We start from the raw sequence: 18,802 nt of genomic DNA, 5'->3' as shown, positions 1-18,802 counted from the left end.
GATTAGATGCTTTGTGATTTGTAAATGCCACGTGTCATCTATCAGGATGGGTCTCACCTGCTAACCGTGAGACCTGATCTCATATAATTTTTTTCCGTACAGTTGGGCCATCGTTGGCTGCATGTCAGTCATGTGATCCCCGGTCTCGCCTTGCCCAAATGGGCTGGGCGGGCCGGCGATCCTGATGGACGTCTACAGGTGGGCATGGTGGGCCTGACGGCGCGGGCTTAGGCAAAATGGTGGTGTCGTGGACAGTCCGGCAGCGGCGGCCTGGACTCTTTGTTCGGCCCCGACAATGATGGCGGCGATCCGTGCACGAGATGCTTGATGGAGGCTATTCAAACAGATCTAGGTGAAAACCTACCTTCGGCTTGTTGCCAAGGCTGACGGTGGCGGCGCTCCCTTCTTGAAGGCATCGCCAAGGAGAAGTTCAAGGCCACTATCTGTCACCTCTGGGGGAAACCCTAGATCAGTAGATCGGATGACGGCGGCGCAATTGTGTCGTCTCCCCCTTGGTGACGCTATTCTTGGAGGTGTTAACAGGCTCGAGGGACCATAGGATGTATTCTTTGGTGGAGCAGTGCTTCATCATTCGCATTGATGGGGGGCAGAACTCGGTGGTGTGGCGCTGTGGAGATTTCGTGCCCGATGTGCCGAGATGGACTCGCGCAGGAGGATGTCGTCCGGCGTCATGGTGGCGTCGATGGCAGAGAGGCCTGGCAAGGTCGGTGCGTTGGGTTCTGCTTTGAAGATGGATTGCTGGAAGAGGGCGACGACGATACATGAGAGTGCGTCGGACCAGTTTGTGCCCCAAATCAGGTATGTGGCTTGGTTGGGGCCTTTGGCTTTAGATGTTAAGCATTTGTCCGATGTCTGTTTGGTATTAGGCTTGGACTATCGGCACCCCTTCATCAGGTGGATAGGAGTAGCGATAGATGTTGCTAAGATGGTGGCTTCAGGCTACCTGATGTACTATTTTGTAAGGTCTTTGTGAATAATTAATAAAATGGTTGCATCAATTGTCCAGATGCAGAGACGGGGGTAATCCTCCTTAAGAAAACAAATTCCATTATTTCAGGTGGAGACAGAGGACTATGTTGCATGGCACCTCACTAAAAGTGGTGTTTTTTCAGTGTGCTCTGCCTATTATAAGCAAATGGGAAGTGTGTTATGACACAAAGGATAGTGGCCTGGTTCACTCGTCCATGGCCCCCCACCTAGTTTGGAAAAAGCTATGGAATTTGAAAGTACCAGCAAAAGTTAAAAAATTTATATGGAGATGCTTGCACAATGGAGTCCCATGTCGGAGTACTTTAATGAACTGTCATGTGGGAAATTTATCCCAATGTCCGTATTGTACAGATGGAGCGGAGGACTTAACCCATATGTTGTTTAAATATGTAAGATCACAATTAGTGCGGGAAGCTCTGGGAATTGCAGCTGATATCAACTTTTCTTCTCTCAAGGATTGAGAAGGCTCAACAGTTGTAGAGTTCATTCTCTATGATAATTCTTACCGAAAACAATATTCTGAGTGCTTGAGCTACTAGAGCTTATAACCACGGTCTGCTGGTTTCTATGGTGGCAACGAAGACAGTTTGTGCGAGGGGGAGAGATTTTGTCTCCGAAACGAACAGCTCCGGCGGTGGTAGCCCTAGCACTCAACTATGTCAACGGAGCACAAACAAACACTACACCCAAGATGAATAGATGGCCGGCGTTCTTAGAAGGACAAGCAGTCCTAAATGTCGATGCTTCGTTTATAGAAGGTGATTATGCAGGGTCATGTGGTGCGGTTATCCGTGATCACCGAGGATCTTTCATGTCTGCATCCGCAGCGAGATTAGAACATGTAGCTGATGTTTGTACAGCAGGAGCGGCAACTTTGCTTGAAGGACTGAAGTTAGCAAGAGATACAGGATGCCATAATGTGGTGGTAAGATCGGGTAATATCACGGTGTTGGATGCACTTAGACTCAATGGAGGCTATTCTATGGTGGCAGCGCCAGAGTTTGATGAATGTCGTAGTTATCTCCAAGATTTTGGGAGGTTTACTATTGAGCATTGTATTAGACAGTCAAACTATGTAGCTCATGAGCTGGCTAGACGGGGACATGTCCATAATCCATCTCGTTGGATTGACGCCCCGTCTGATTTCATTGTAAATCTATTAGCAGACGATGCATTTATCTTTGATTAATAAAGTATACTTTCCTATAAAAAACACATCAACATGCACCAACAATATCTAACTCCAACCTTTCATTTTTCACCAACACCTAGGGTGTGTTTGTTTGGTCACCAAATAGCGGCTCCGTCAGCTTCTAGGGGTTGTTTGGTTGGCTTCCATAAAAACCTGCTTGACTCAGGCACCAATCTCAAGCGTTTGATTTTGTAGGCCCGAGGCCTGATGACCCACAAGTATAGGGGATCAATCGTAGTCCTTTTGATAAGTAAGAGTGTCGAACCCAGCGAGGAGCAGAAGGAAATGACAAGCGGTTTTCAGCAAGGTAATTTCTGCACGCACTGAAATTGTCGGTAACAAGTAGTTTGATAGTAAGATAATTTGTAACGAGCAAGTAACGGTAACAGTAAATAAAGTGTAGTAAGATAGCCCAATCCTTTTTGTAGCAAAGGACGGGATGGAACGGTCTCTGATAATAAGCAAAGCGTTCTTGAGATCACACGGGAATTTCATCTAGTCACTTTCATCATGTTGGTTTTATTCGCGTTCGCTACTTTGATAATTTGATATGTGGGTGGACCGGTGCTTGGGTGCTATTCTTACTTGAACAAGCCTCCCACTTATGATTAACCCCCTTGCAAGCATCCGCAACTACGAAAGAAGAGTTAAGATAACAATATAACCATAGCATTAAACATATGGATCCAAATTAGACCCCTACGAAATAGCGCATAAACTAGGGTTTAAGCTTTTGTCACTCTAGCAACCCATCATCTAATAACTAGTTCACAATGCAATCCCTTAGGCCCAAATATGGTGAAGTGTCATGTAGTTGACGTTCACATAATACCACTAAGGGAATCACAACATATATATCATCAAAATATCAAACACATATCAAATTCACATGATTACTTGCAACATGACTTCTCTCGTGACCTCGAGAACAAAGGCAACTACTCAAAAATAATATTCATGCTGAAGATCAGAGGGATATTAAATAGCATAACGGATCTGAACATATAATCTTCCACCAAGTAAACCGTCTAGCATCAACTACAAGATGTAATCAACACTACTAGTCACCCACAAGTACCAATCTGAGGTTCCGGTACAAAGATTGAACACAAGAGATGAACTAGAGTTTTGACATGAGATGGTGTTGTTGAAGATGTTGATGAAGATTGGCCTCCCAAAGATGAGAGGGTTGTTGGTGATGACGATGACTTCGATTTCACCCTCCGAGAGGGAAGTCCCCCCGGCAGAATCGCTCCATCGGAGGGCAAAAGTGCTCCTGCCCAAGTGCTGTCTTGAGACGGCGGCGCTTGGTCCCGAAAGTCCCCTCCTTAGTTTTTCTAGGTCAAAAGACCTTATATACCAGAAGATGGGCACCAGAGGTGGGCCATGGTGCCTACTACCCACCAGGGCGCGCCTGGAGGGTCTGGCGCGCCCTGGTGTCTCGTGGCCACCTGGATGCCCCCCTCTAGTAGTTCTTTTCTCCAGTATTTTTTATTTATTCCAAAATAATTCCCCGTAAAATTTCAGCTCATTTGAAGATGTGTAGAATATGTATCATTAACATAGCTTTCCAGGTCCAGAATTCCAGCCGTCGGCATTCTACCTCTTTCTGTAAACCTTGCATATTATGAGAGAAAAGGCATTATAATTACTCCGCAAAGTGTTGTAAAGCATAAAACCCTATATATAACAGTAGGAAAACATGATGAAAAATGGATGCACCAACTCCCCCAAGCTTAGACCTCGCTTGTCCTCAAGCGAAAGCCGATATCAAAAATCATGTTCACATGTTTAGAGAGAGAGGTATCGGCAAAAACAAAATACGGACATACTAGCATCATGCTCATTATTATAACAGCAACAAACTTCATCATAGAACTTTATCATATAGCTTCTCATGAACAAGTAACAATTCATCACAACATCGAAGTAAAAAGCATAAACTTTATTGAAAACCAACAAATTATGTTCTCAGTCAACTTTGCAACTATAATTCATCATATTTTCAGGGAGGGTCTCGTATCGGAGCCTCTTGGCAAGTCCACATACTCAACCATCATTTAGTCTTCTATGATTGCTAACACTCACAACATATATATGAGCAAAAAGTTTCAAACGGACACATAGGAAGACATGGACTTATAGTTTCGCCTCCCAACTTATTCACCTCAAGGGTGAGGTCAACAATAATAACTAATGCTCACTCATATCCAACTGGGTATATGTGCCTAGATCTTTCCCCACCACATGATGCTTGCCAAAGTGAAAAATATAAAAAGGAATAGAGGAAAATACTTTGACTCTTGCATACAAGTAAAAGATAGGCCCTTTGCATGGGGAATCAGAGGTTGTCATGCGAATTTTAGTTTTGTACGCAAAATCTCTTAATGCAAAAGAACATCACGTCATATTGCCCCTTATGATAGCAACCTTTATTATGCAGTCCGTCGCTTTTATTACTTTACCATCACAAGTTCGTACAACGCTTATTTTCCCTTACACTAAAAGATCAAACACATTTAGAGGCAATTTTTATTGCCTTTTTGCACTAATGACAACTTACTTGAAGGATTTTACTCAATCCATAGGTAGGTATGGTGGACTCTCAAAACATGAGTTTGGGTTCAAGGGTTTTGGATGCACAAGTAGTATCTCTACTTAGTGCAGATTTTTAGCCCGCAAAGATATTGAGCAAGCACCACATGTTGAAGGATCTATGACAATATAACTTTTATGTGAATATGAACAAACATAAATCAGTTCATTGTGTTCCTTGTCCAACGTAAACAATCTGGCATAAAATATTTAGTGGGGGCTCACAATCATAAAAGATGTCCAAGATAGTGTATTTGCATGTGAATCTTCTCTCCCCTTATTAATTCTTTCATGAATTGCATTATTGACCAATACTATGTTTGTCAACTTTCTACAAATTTTACCACTTATACTTTTCCTTATGTGATGTCATTATTTACCATAAGATTAGCATATGATATTTTTCATTATTGTCTTTTATTTTGATTGAAACGTGAAAGTAAAGAAGCAAAAACTCAAACTAAACTTTATTATATAACTCTCACTTGATTACATAGATAGATAGATAGATACATAGATCACAAAACTAGCACTCAAAAATAGATCATAGTAAACTTTTATTCAACTTAATCACGAAATAGCTAAGGATCGAACTAAGATAGGTAAAGGTAATAAAAGTGATGGTGATAGGATACCGGGGCACCTCCCCTAAGCTTGGCACAAGCCAAGGGGGTGCCCATACCCGTGTACTCAAGTCTCCTTCTTTGATGATGATGATGGAGGTGGTGGTGATGAGGTGGTAGCAAACTTATCCTCCAGCTTCCATGGCAGGGGTTCACCATCATAAGAGGACGCACGAGTCTCCTGAGTCCTGCAACTGGTAGCTAAACTCATACTTTTAAATCTTGCTTCATACTCAAAAACTTGATTTTGAAGATCATAGATTTGGCTTTGCAGAAAATTGATTTGCTCATTGAAGGTGAACACAATATCCTTCATAGACCGGCCATCCACCTTGTGATCACGGGTGAATTCCATGAACATGAGGTGATTGGCACTGAGTCCACGCTCCATCATCCCCTGGCACTTGAAGATCTCCTGCTCCACCGCCTCGAGCCTGGCCTCCACGCTTCCCGTCTTCTTGGGTCCCTGAACGTCCCGAATGTGGTGCACCCCCTCACGCATCTCAATGGCTTGAGGGTGCTTCAACACCTCCGATAGGTAGGGGTTGATGACCTTATCGAAGAACTTGTCCTTGGAGGAGCTTGGGGTAGCCATAGTGATCTAGATCTGTTAGAAAAACAACACGAAACAAGAACATGGGATTTCTCCGCGATGCGGTGGTCAAATCGTCCAGGGGTATATATAAAGATTTTTTATCTTGGAAACAAGTATATGGAAGGAAAACGGAATCGGGAAGGTGCCCGAGGGGCCCACTACCCACCAGGGTGCGCCTGGTGGGGCAGGCACGCCCTGGTGCCTTGTGGGTACCTGGGTTGCATTCCCGGTTGTTTCTTATTTTTCTATTTTTTCTAAGATTCCAAAACTAACAAAAATTATTTTTTGCAGATTATTTAGAGTCTATTTACTTACCGTATCACATACCTCTTCTTTTTCAGGGTTCTAGAGTGTTATGAGAGGTTTCTTTTATGTGTTCCTCCGGTGTCATGGTTTGGATAATATTAGTTTCAACATTAATAGGCGAACCTAAAATATAGTGCTTAATTCTTTGTCCGTTGACTAGCTTCAGATGGTACCTTCGGCATTATTGATCTTGATGGCTCCAGAGTGATAAACTTCTTTGAGGATATCTTCCCATTTGGAAAGAAGTTTTCCTGCAAAAAATCTAAAATGAGAATTGTACAATAGAACACATTCACCAACTTTGAATTCCCGCTTTTGGATTCTTTTGTCATGCCATCTTTTAACTTCTTCTTTGAACAGTTTGGCATTTTCATAAGCTTGGGTTCTCCATTCATCTAGTGAGCTAATATAAAATAACCTCTTTTCACCAGCAAGTTTGAAATCATAGTTGAGTTCTTTAATTGCCCAATATGCTTTATGTTCTAACTCAAGAGGCAAATGACAAGCTTTTCCATAAACCATTTTATATGGAGACATACCCATATGGTTTTTATAAGCTGTTCTATAGGCCCAAAGTGCATCATCAAGTTTCTTAGACCAATTCGTTTGGGACCTATTGACATTTTTTTGTAATATTAATTTTATTTCTCTATTGCTAAGTTCAACTTGACCACTAGATAGGGTGATCCAATTTCGTGGTTAACATCATATTTAGCAAGCATTTTATGGAATGCACCATGAATAAAGTGTGAACCGCCATTAGTCATTTAATATCTAGGGACTCCAAACCTTGGGAAAATAATTTTTTAAGCATTTAAATGGAGGTGTTATGATCAACACTGCTAGTTGGAATATCTTCTACCCACATAGTGACATAATCAACAGCAACCAAAATATGTGTGTACCCATTAGAGGAAGGAAAAGGTCCCATATAATCAAAGCTCCAAACGTCAAAAGGTTCAACAACAAGTGAATAATTCATAGGCATTTCATCAAGCTTACCAATATTACCTATTCTTCAACATTCGTCACAAGACAAGACAAACTTACGGGCATCCTTGAAAAGAGTAGGCCAATAAACACAAGATTATAATACCGTCCGGGGGATGAACCTCGGGCAGGCAACGGAACTCAGATCCTTTTCAAGAACATCGGGGCCAGCATTGCCCCTCAATCCGGCTTGTCCTTGGACGAGTTCCTTAACCCGGTCAAGACCGCAACATGGACAGGCCGCTGGCGCATGCCGTCCAACCCTGCCAAGTCAAGACTTCTTCAACAAGTAAGCACCATCATGGTACGCTCCTCAAAAGGGCCACGGGTCAGCTCCCATCCCATCCAAGGCGTACGACATAACAAGTTCCCATAAGAGATGAGAGAGGCAATAGTGCCCCACCAACCCTGCTGACCAGAGCAAGTGTGGAAATAGTGCCCCACTAACCCCGTTGACCAGAGCCGGCATGGCTACAGTGCAAACCCGTCCTGCTGACGCAAGATGATGGCGACCAGGCGATGCGCCACTATAACCGAGCTGGCTCAACCACTCCGTGACGCAAGACAAGATGGGGAACAGTGCTCCCTGGCGCATGGGGCCCACACCGGACAACCCGGCGTACCCCGGTACCTCGCGGGCCCCAGCTTCTCAGACATTGACATCCCGGCTTGACGACCATGTTTTACCATTATAGCCCTGGGGGTTGATCTATAAAACCCCCCAGGAGGCCTCCATGCATGAGAGGAAGAGAGAGACGCACATAATCAGTAGAACACACACAAGGAGAAGGAGCAGCCTATGCTTTGGCCTGTCTTCCTTCCTCCCCAAAACGGCTCTTCGAGCAAGCTTGTACATCAACATATAAACCACACTCGGCAGGACTAGGGGTGTTATCTCTCTGGAGAGCCCCAAACCTGGGTATATGTTGCATTTGGAGCCCATCGGTGCCCTCGAGCTTATCCCTCTCTTTAGCCATCCTTTGGCATCTGCCGTGCGCCCACCACGATGGTTGGCGCCCATCGTGGGGCAGCTCGAGGTCCCGGCCGGAGACACGTTCTAGACGGGGCTGTTCATCGACTTTGGTGAGATCATCGTGCACTATGCGTTCCCCGCGCCGGGCGCACCAATGGTTGGCCTCACCGACTTGTTCATCGCCTCCTTCGGCGCGCTGCGCATCTCTGACGCGTCCATGGCCAATGAGTACCCCAACGGGGTGCTCGATGTCATTGACTCGCCTGTCCCCCTCGGTGACGACATCTCCGCCGGGGTGGCGGATCTCTGCGTCCGGGTGGAGGTGTTCGCCACCGACTCCGGCTCCACTTCGTCCAGCCCCACGAAGAAAGCCGTCGCTGCCAGGGCTGCAGCGGAGTGCGCCAGCGTGCCCAGCCCGCTGCACGCCATGATGCAGAACCTCAGCGTCCCCATCACCACGAACGTCAACGCCACCAACACCGCAGAGGCCTTGGCTCAGCTCGAGGAGGGCCGTAAGCGCCTGCTGGACGAGGCCGCGATGCTAGCTGCTATGCAGGGCCGGTTGGAGTCCGCTCGGCGCGAGCGCGATGCCGCGGACGGCTTCACGCCGGCCGCGGCTGAGCCCGGCCGGATTGCCGAGGTGTGGGACCGTGGCGACACCACCGGTCGCGCGCTGGGTGCGATCCCGCCCGTCTATGACATCCCCTTCAAGAACATGCGCGCCGCGCAGGCGGCCGCCATCGGCATGGAGCAGCTGCAGGGTGAGGAGCTGCAAGAATGCCTGCGGCGCATGAACGAGCTTCTTGGCGCTGCAAACACCCAGCAGGATCGCCTCGACCGTCCCACGGGACCCGTATCGCGCCGCACCAAAAACCCTGAGCAGCCAAACACGGCCTCCTCCCCGCCCCCTAGCAAAGCTCATTCCGGCCGAACCCGAACCCAGCACAACCACGCCCCAACGACTGGTGACAGCCTGGGCAACGAACCGGCTCTGGAAGACTGGCGCCGGCAAGATCTCCCCCCGCAATCTGGTCGACGCGCCCGTCCGACTTTAGTCGACCCGGCTCCTCGCGGCTCGGTTGCGAGCCGGCTAGACCCGCGTGCCATCAATGACACCGACGCCCGCCATCGCCTCGATCAGCTTGCTCTCTCCTTCGAGCTAGAGGAAGACAACGCTGCCGGGCCGGCTTGCTTCAGTCCATGCATCCTGGATGAGCCTTTCTACAAAGGGTTCCCGCTGCCCCACTACACCCCCAAGTACAACGACACCATCAAGCCGGAGGACTGGCTCATCGATTACACCACCGGCGTCGGCATCACAAGCAGCAATCGCCGCCTTACCGTGCGCTACGCCCAGCTCATGCTCTAAGGATTGGCTCGCACGTGGTTGAACAGCCTGCCGGTCGACAACATCAATGCATGGGTTGACTTCGAGCGGGCCTTCATGCGCAACTTCACCGGCACCTATAAGTGTCCTGGCCGTCCCAGCCAACTCACCATGTGCGTGAAAGGGCCGTTCGAAACCGGCCGCGAGTACCTCGCACGCTGGACTGAGCTACGGAATAGCTGCGAGGGCGTCCATGATGTCCAAGCCATTCAATACTTCATGAGCGGCTGCCGGGATGGCACCCTCCTCAAGCACAAGCTCCTATGCTCCGAGCCAACCACCATGGCCGCGCTCATGGTCATCGCGGACAAGTACGCCTACGCCAACTCTGCCATGAAGATCCAGGTGGTGTTGGATGAGGCCGGCAAAGCGACGCGGGACCACTCCCGAGCCGGCTGGCGAGAGCAGCCGCCAGCAGAACAACCAGCAGAACAACAAGCGCAAGGCCAATCAGTAGGCCCCATGCTATGACAACCGCCTCGTCGCGGCCGCCGAGCAGGCGCCCGCGGCCGAGCTGGCCGACAAGACAACGTGGCAACCTGCCATGAGTTTTGAAGAGATGCTCGACGCCCCTTGCAAGCACCACAGCGGCGTGAGGCCATCCACGCACACGCTCCGGCAGTGCACCATCACCAAGCGCATCATGAGGGGCGACATCCCGCCACCTCCCACTCTGGCTCCGTGTGCGGGGCAGCCGCCTCCGCTGCCTCCCCCCCTCCCCCGGCCAATGGCGTGATGCGCGATGAAGTCTACCCCAACCAGAACGCGAGCTATGTCGTCTTCACCAGCCTTGGCGATGGCAAGCATAGCGAACGCCTACTCTGGAAGGAGGTGAACACCGTCGTCCCGACCGTGCCAGAATATAAGCACTGGTCGGAGCGTCCAATCAGCTGGACCCGGGAGGACCACCCGGCCGTCATGCCGAACCCGGGTGGCTATCCACTCGTCCTTGACCCCACGATAGTCACAGCCAGACGCACCTGCAAGTTCTCACGAGTCCTCATCGACGGCGTTGGCAACATCAACATCCTTTACCGCGACACAATGACCAAGCTCAGCCTCGAGGCCAAGGACCTGGAGCCACCCCGGACGGTGTTCCACGGCATCATGGCGGGCCTCTCCTGCTCCCCCATCGACCGGATCTGGCTTGACGTCCTGTTCGGCACAAGCGATCATTTCTGGCGCGAGATTATCTGGTCCAAGGTGGTGGACCTGTCCAGCACGTACCACGCGCTGTTGGGCCGGCCTACGCTCGCCAAATTCATGAAGGTCCCCCACTATGCCTACCTGAAGATGAAGCTGCCAGGTCCCAAGGGCCTCATCACCATCATCGGCAACTATAGAAACTCGTTGGAGTGCGCTCAAGCCGGCGCCAGGTTGGCTGAGTCGTTGGTCATAGCCGAGGAGCGGCGCCAGCTTAACCGGATCATCGCGCTGGCCAACGAGATGCCGGCCGTGCCGGTTTCAGCCAAGGAGCCGGCTGGCAAGGCCTCGTTCCAGCCGTTCAAGGAAACCAAGAAGGTCAAGCTAAACCCGGAAGACCCTAGCTGCAGCAAGTACGTCATCATGGGCACCTGCTTCAACAACAAATAGGAAGGAGAGCTCGTCGACTTCCTCCATGAGAACCAGGATATCTTTGCATGATCCCCAAAGGACATGTCGGGAATTCCGAGGGAGTACGTCGAGCACAAACTACAGGTCCGCAAGGACGCCAAGCCTGTCCGACTACCATTACATCGCTTTTCAGAAGAGAGAAGAATCATGGGTGAATAGGTCGCCAGGCTACTCGTAGCCGGCTTCACCATGGAAGTGTTTCACCCTGAGTGGCTGGCCAACCCGGTCCTCGTCCTGAAGAATAACAACACCTGGCGCATGTGCATAGACTACACCAGCCTGAACAAGGCCTGCCCCAAGGATCCTTTTGCTCTCCCGTGGATAGATCAAGTCATCGACTCCACCGCCGGCTGTGAGCTCTTGTCCTTCCGGGATGATTTTTACTCCGGCTATCATTAGATCAAGCTAGACCCGACCGACCCCTGAAGACATTCTTCATCACGCCCTTTGGGGCATACTGCTACATCACCACATCTTTCAGCTTGAAGAATGCCAGTGCCACCTTCCAACGCTTCATGCAGAAATGCCTGCTGAAGCAACTCGGTCGCAAAACTCACGTCTACGTCGATGACATCATGGTGAATACCAAGCAACACATAACGCTCCTTGACAACCTGAAGGAGACCTTTGCTAATATGCACGAGTACCAGATCAGCTGAACCCGGAGAAGTGCATCTTTGGCTTGCCAGCCAGGAAGCTGCTCGGCTTCCTCGTCTCGGAGCGCGACATTGAGGCAAACCCGAAGAAGATCAAGGCCATCGAGCGCATGCGCAAGCCAACCCGGCTACGCGATGTCTAGAAGTTCACCGACTACTTGGCCTCGAACAGCCAGTTTCTCAGCTGGCTGGGCAAGAGGGCCTTGCCCCTAGATCAGCTGATGAAGAAGACGTCGTTGTTCGAGTGGAACGACTAGGCAGGCGAAGCATTCCAGGATCTCAAGTGCATGCTCTCCACCGCACCCGTCCTGGCGCGCCGGCTGACAAGGAGCCGCTGTTGCTATACATTGCCACCACCTCGCGGTTGGTTAGCATGGTGCTGGTGGCCGAGCGACTAGAGAAGGGCAGGATCCAGTCTCTCCAGTGCCCAGAAGATGTGTTATGACGTGTATTTTACCGCCAAGAAGCTGAAGCAGTACTTTCAAGAGCATGTTGTCACCGTGTTCAGCACGGCCCCCATCAGCGAGATCATAGGCTGCCAGGATGCCTCGGGCCAGGTTGCCAAATGGGCCATCGAGCTTCCGGCCACACCATCCTCTACGAGCCCCACACCATGATCAAGTCCCAGGCCTTGGCCGTTTTCCTCATCGACTGGACAGAGACCCAGTACCTGCCGCCACCACCGGATTCAACGCATAGGCACATGCACTTTGACGGCTCCAATATGTGCTCCGACTTGGGAGCCATCATTGTGTTGTCTTCCCTAAAGGGCGACCGGCTGTGGTACGCGCTCCATATCCATTTTGCCGCCTCCAACAATGTCGCCGAGTACAAAGCCCTTGTGCACGGCCTTCGGCTTGCCAAGGAACTCAGCATCCAGCGCATCCTATGCTACGGCGACTCAGACCTGGTGGTGTAGCAGTGTTCTAGTGAGTGGGATGCCCGGGACGCCAACATGGCCAACTACCGCTTCCTGGTCCAGCAGCTCTCCGGCACCTTTGACAACTGTGAGTTCCTTCATGTCCCATGCACGGAAAACAAAGCCGCCGACACGCTTGCCAAGATTGGCTCATCCCGGCAGGCCATACCATCCGACGTCTCCCTTGAGCACTTACGCAAGCCGTCCGTCAAGACATCTCCGGATTCCGAGTCCATCTTCATCCCGGACGACCCTGCAGCGCCCCTCCCCAACCCGGACCCGGGGGCTGCTGGCCCAAGCTTGGGGGCTGCCGTCCCCAAGTTAGTCTCAGGGACTGCGGATCCCGGCCCAGGGACTGCTGATCCCGGCCCGGGGCTTGCCTCCTCGACCTCGGCGACCATTGATCCCGGCCCAGGGGCTGCTGAACCCGGCCCGGGGGCTGCCATGCTCAACTCGGCCACTGCCGTCCCTGACCCGAGGGCTTCTGCCCCAGAACCCGTCTTGGCGGCTGTCTTCACCGTGGTGACGACTCCATCATGGGCCCAGCTATCCTAGCCTTCCTAGAGAGTGGAGCACTTCCCATGGACGAGACTTAAGCCCGACAAGTGCAACACCGGGCGTCCGCCTACAACATCATCAACAACGAGCTCATCAAGCATCACACAACGGGCGTGTTCCAGTGTTGGGTCGAGCAGGACAAGGGCATGGAGATCCTCCTCGACATACATCAGGGCGAGTGCGGGCACCACACCACCTCCAGGTCTCTAGTGGCCACCTCAGAAAGCGCAGCCACTAGTTGACTTCAGCCCTACAAACCATCCTGATCACCTGGCTCTTCACGGTCTAGGGGCTCAACATGGTGGGACCCTTCAAAACCGCCCGGGGGGCATGACGCACTTGTTGGTGGCGGTCGACAAGTTCACCAAGTGGGTCGAAGCACGACCGATCAAGAAGTTGGACGGGCCAACAGCCGTCCGGTTCGTCAAAGACATCGCGGTGCGCTACGGCGTCTTCCACAGCATGATCACGAACAACGGCACAAACTCCGCCAAAGGCGCCCTGGCGTAGTACTGCTCAGTCTCCGAAATCCGACTTGACCTGGCCTCATCGCTCATCCTTTATCTAACGGCCAGGTCAAGCGGGCCAACATGTTGATCTTGTCCGACATCAAGCCGTGATTCGTCGAGCCCCTCATCCGCTCACCCAGTAGCTGGCTTGACGAGCTACCAGCCGCCCTCTGGAGTCTTCGGACAATGCCAAACCTGTCGACCGGGTTCACCCCATTCTTCCTTGTCTACGAAGCAGAAGTTGTCATTCCGAGCGACATCGAGTTCGACTCACCGCGAGTCGCAATGTACACATAAGCCCAAGCCAAGGAAGCCCACGAATACAATGTCGACCTACTGAAGAAGCATGCCTCTTGGCCCTTTGCCGATCTGCCATCTATCAGCAAGGCCTGAGGCACTACCACAGCAAAAAGATCAAGCCCCTCACATTCCGCGAGGGAGACCTCATCCTCTGGCTTGTCCAGCAGCAAGCCGGCCAGCACAAGTTGGCCTCCCCATGGGAGGGCCCCTTCATCGCCAGCAAAGCCTTGTGTGACCGCACCGCCTACTACCTCATCGACGCCCACAAGCCGACCAAGCGCAAGAGAGATACTGTTGGTGAAGAAACAAGCCGACCCTGGAACGCAGAGCTCTTCAGCCCGTTTTGCAGTTAGTCGTATGTACATATGTATCGCTGCCTTTTGTAATTCTATGAAAGACTATGGGACCCCCGAACGACACTCGGGGGCTACCTTCTTTTATCAAATTATTGTGTTTTTCACATCCTTGTAAATTTTCTTAAACCTCCACCGCCGGGTTGATGCGCCCGACCCGGGGGCTGGCCGGCTTGGCCGCAACCCGCCGTACTCCTTAGCACATCCCGGCGTGTTCGAGTAGACAAGGCCCTCCACTTCGCCCTACACCACAATCCGGCTTTGACTGATGACCGGCCGGGTTGCGCAGCTGCCGGCTCCTCCGTGGTGGCCTCTGGGTTCACCAAGATGCCGGTATCGTCCAACTCAGCCTCGTCGTCCGCATAGGCGTACGTCTCCTTGGAACTGCCCTTCGGGTCGTCGAGCATCAAGCCGAAGTTGTCAGGTGGCACCACCCCGCTGTCTTTAGTCCGTTCTACCTAGAACTCATCATGCAATGCAAACGAGGCTAGGTAGCTAGCCCGCACAGCGATCTGGCCTGCCTCCGCCTGCAGCTGGGGATCCATGCCGTCTCGTTGGGCCGCCAACTGGTCTAGACTCAGATCCGGATACCAAGACATGACAAACCTCAGCGCCAGGTCGGCATTGGGATGAGCGGCAGAAACGGGCCACGCGTGAAGCCACGTCGGCCCGGCTTCCAGCCATCGCGCCAGCTGCGTAAAGCTATCGAGTGCAACAGCGTCGGGCCAGAGGGCCGCCGTCATCTCCACTCCGGCTTCGGACACCCGTGCCATTTGTGTACCAAGGACCTGCAAGTGGGCCTCGGCGGCATGCATAATCTCCGGGAAACTCCAGGCGACGTTCGGGTCAAGCCCGACGTCCGCGTGTGCCTATCGGTTGTCCAGTGAGCAAGCACGGCATCGTCCGCCATCTCATGAGTCTCCGACAAGTGCCCTGTCAAGAAAAGAAGCAAGACAGTTAGTAACAAAATAAACCAGCCGGCTTCCAACCCAGAGACACCAACAAAGAAACACTTACTGGCGAAGGCCTCATCCAGGTGATGCGCTTCGAGCAACGTACCATGCCTCTCCAAGTCTCCAACACGGTCACGCGCTTCGAGCGCCTTCTCCAGCTCAGCGCACTTGTCGATGGCCACCTTCAGCTCGTCGTCCTTAGCGGCAGCCGCCTCCTCGTACTCCCCCTTGAGGTGGAGGAGCTCCGCTTGGTGGACCTCTGCCACCTTGACGGCCTCCGCCTTCAGGCGCTCCACCTCTGCCTAGAGCTGGCTCTTGTCGCCGGCCAGCTGCTCACGCTGCTGGCCGGCTTCAGCGAGCTCCTGCTGGGCCTCCGCCACCTTGGTTGCCTCCGCCTTCAGGCACTCCACTTCGGCCTGGAGCTGGCTCTTGTCGCCAACCAACTATTAGCGCTGTTGGCCGGCTACGGCAAGCGCCTACTGGGCCTCCACCACCTTGGTGTCCATCGCCTTCACCTGCCCCACCTCGGTCCGGAGCCGGCCGGCATCGGCAACCGCCTGGTCACCCCGTTGGCTGGCATCAGTGAGCCGGGTCTGCAGGACCGACACCTCGGCCACGGCAGCTGCGCGACAAAGATTCAAAGTCAAGATGACATAAGGAAAGACAAATCATTTTAAGATTCGACCCAACTACTACGTAGTTGGACCAAATCTCGGGGGCTACACTCAGTGGGTGCGCTAGCGTACCCCCAGTAAGAGCATGCAAAACGTACCTTCAGCAAGGCGGAGCGCCTCCTCCTTGGAGGCAAGTCGCGCCGTGATCTGCTCATGCTTCTCCAGAAGCCGGTTGTAGATGCCGACCCAGAAGGCATCCAGTTGTTGCAAAAATCAAGGATCAACACAAGACACTGACTAAAGATTCGAACCAATTACTACATAGTTGGCCCGAATCTCGGGGGCTACACCAGTGGATGCGCTGACGCGCCCCCACTAACTGGCTACAAGAATAAGCCAGAGGGAGAAAAACTCACAAACACGGAGCACTCCACCTCCCGCCCCCGCTCCATCTCGGCCTGGGCGAAGGCTTGAACCCGGTCCGTGCGCTCACAAATATGCTGGCGCACGGCGGCCATCGATGCCTCCTCCTATGTCAACGGCCCGAAGATGGTCCGGCTGGGCCCAGCCCAGACCTGCTGCGACCCGGCGGCAGGACGGCCTCCCGGCGCCGTTTGTGGCTGCCTGATCACCAGGGCATGCCCACCGCTATGGCGACCAGACCTCAAATAGTCTGATCTCTGTGCATCAGTGTCATCCCTGGATCGCTAATGCTGACATGCACAATACTTGAAGGATTTATAACAGAGTAGCAATCACACACTTATTACATCGAATGTCTCAAAAGAGAACTTATTACAATAAATATGGCTTAAGGCCATCTAATAACGATAACAATAGAAGGCTTGGAAGATAAGCTAGTCCATCAACTCCAACAGCATCACTGAGTATAAGATCACGACCTAAGGCGCCTTACTCGTCGTTTGAAAAGTCTGCAACATGAACGTTGCAGCCCGAAAACGGGCCAGCACATGGAATATGCTGGAATGTAACACATAGAGAGTAATGAACAGAATAAGGCTATACTACATGCATATATGGCTGGTGGAAAGCTCTATGGTTACAGTTTTGCATAAAGCCAGTTTTCCCTACTTCAAAGGAATAAATTTTATTTAACTATCATGGTGGTTGTTAAACATTGAGAAGGGTACTCCAACTCAATCCCAATTAAGCATCATCATTAAACCCAACAAAATTAATTAAAGTAACATGATGAGATTCACATGATAATCCAAGTACTAGATACTCAAAACGTCCATAACCGGGGACACGACTAACCAGGATTAGTTTATACACTCTGCAGAGGTTTGCGCACTTTTCCCCGCAAGACTCGATCTCCTCCGCTTGATTTCTCGCACTACATGGTGTTTGAGAAACGAATGACCAAGACACAGTCTTTCAGAAGCATTAACTCTCTACTACGGGTAGACAGTACCAACCTACATCCCCTGCATCTGCTAGTCTGCCTCTTCAAGAGCTCACGCAACTTAATCAACTATGCTAGAGACCATAGTAGCTTGCGGCTGCACACGGAAGTTTCTAGTATGAATAATCTCATGATCCCTTTGAGCCTGGGTGGTGGTCCATAGGAGAATCACACGGTACCCCAGGATTTCCAAAAATACAGGCAACATTGGGTTCCCCAGGTGCCTCAATCCACCCAGATGTGAATTTAAGTTGCCACCTTAAGTAAACCATTAGTTAACAATCTCACATCTGTCATGAATACACTCACCCAATCCACGTCTACTAGCATAGCATGGCAATATAAGCAAACGTAGAAGTAACTCCCAAAGGTTTGATAATAAACAGGTAATAGGTACTACCTCATCTACTTCCCAGTACCCACATATTAATCATATCCTAATCATGCAATTGTTTGAGGATTGATCTAATGCAATAAAACTGGGCAGTAAGGAGGTATGATCAAAGTGTTACTTGCCTTGCTGATGATCCATGAAACCTAGAGATTCGAAGTAGCAAGCGGCGCACTCTGGGTACTCTATCGCAAACAAACAAGCATACAATAAGCACTCATCTAATGCACAGGTGAAACTAAAATAAGAGATCTAACCAGAAAGTTCAACTTAAGAACTCCGGTTTGCAAATAGAACCAAATCAAACGAAGCAACGAAACTTAAACGGCGAAAGAAACAAGCTTCGTTTACTAATCTGGACCTAAGTCAAATTTTACTGTAGCAAAAACTTGTTTGAGTTGGTTAAACAAAAAGAGGGTTTCGAGACGAAACTCTAGGCGCTTGAATCGCCTGATTCCGATAAACGAGCGAAAAGTTATACTAAAACGAAAATCGGATCAGAGATCGCGATCAGAAATAATCGGGGAAAATCCGAGAAAAAGAAAAACGGACGAACATGCTAACGAATGAACATTCGCTGTCTGCGGCTAAACTACGAAAACCGTTCGTTAAAACGAACGTACGGACGAACGTCCGCTAAATAGACTAAACCGAAAAAATAAACCGAACCGGATCTAATAAAAAAACGGATCTAGGGTTTAAAAAAAAAACCAAACGGTTTTATAAGAAAAACCGGCGGCTACCTCGGGATGTGGGTCAGCGGCGGCGGGGCTACTTCGGCGTGGGGTCCGGTGGCGAGGGGCGGCGACGGTAGGCGGCGGCGGGGTCCGGCGACGA

The sequence above is a fragment of the Triticum dicoccoides genome, chromosome 7B (assembly GCF_002162155.2).
Source record: "Triticum dicoccoides isolate Atlit2015 ecotype Zavitan chromosome 7B, WEW_v2.0, whole genome shotgun sequence".
NCBI classification, from domain to species: Eukaryota; Viridiplantae; Streptophyta; class Magnoliopsida; order Poales; family Poaceae; genus Triticum; species Triticum dicoccoides.
This window is presented reverse-complemented; position numbering follows the sequence as displayed.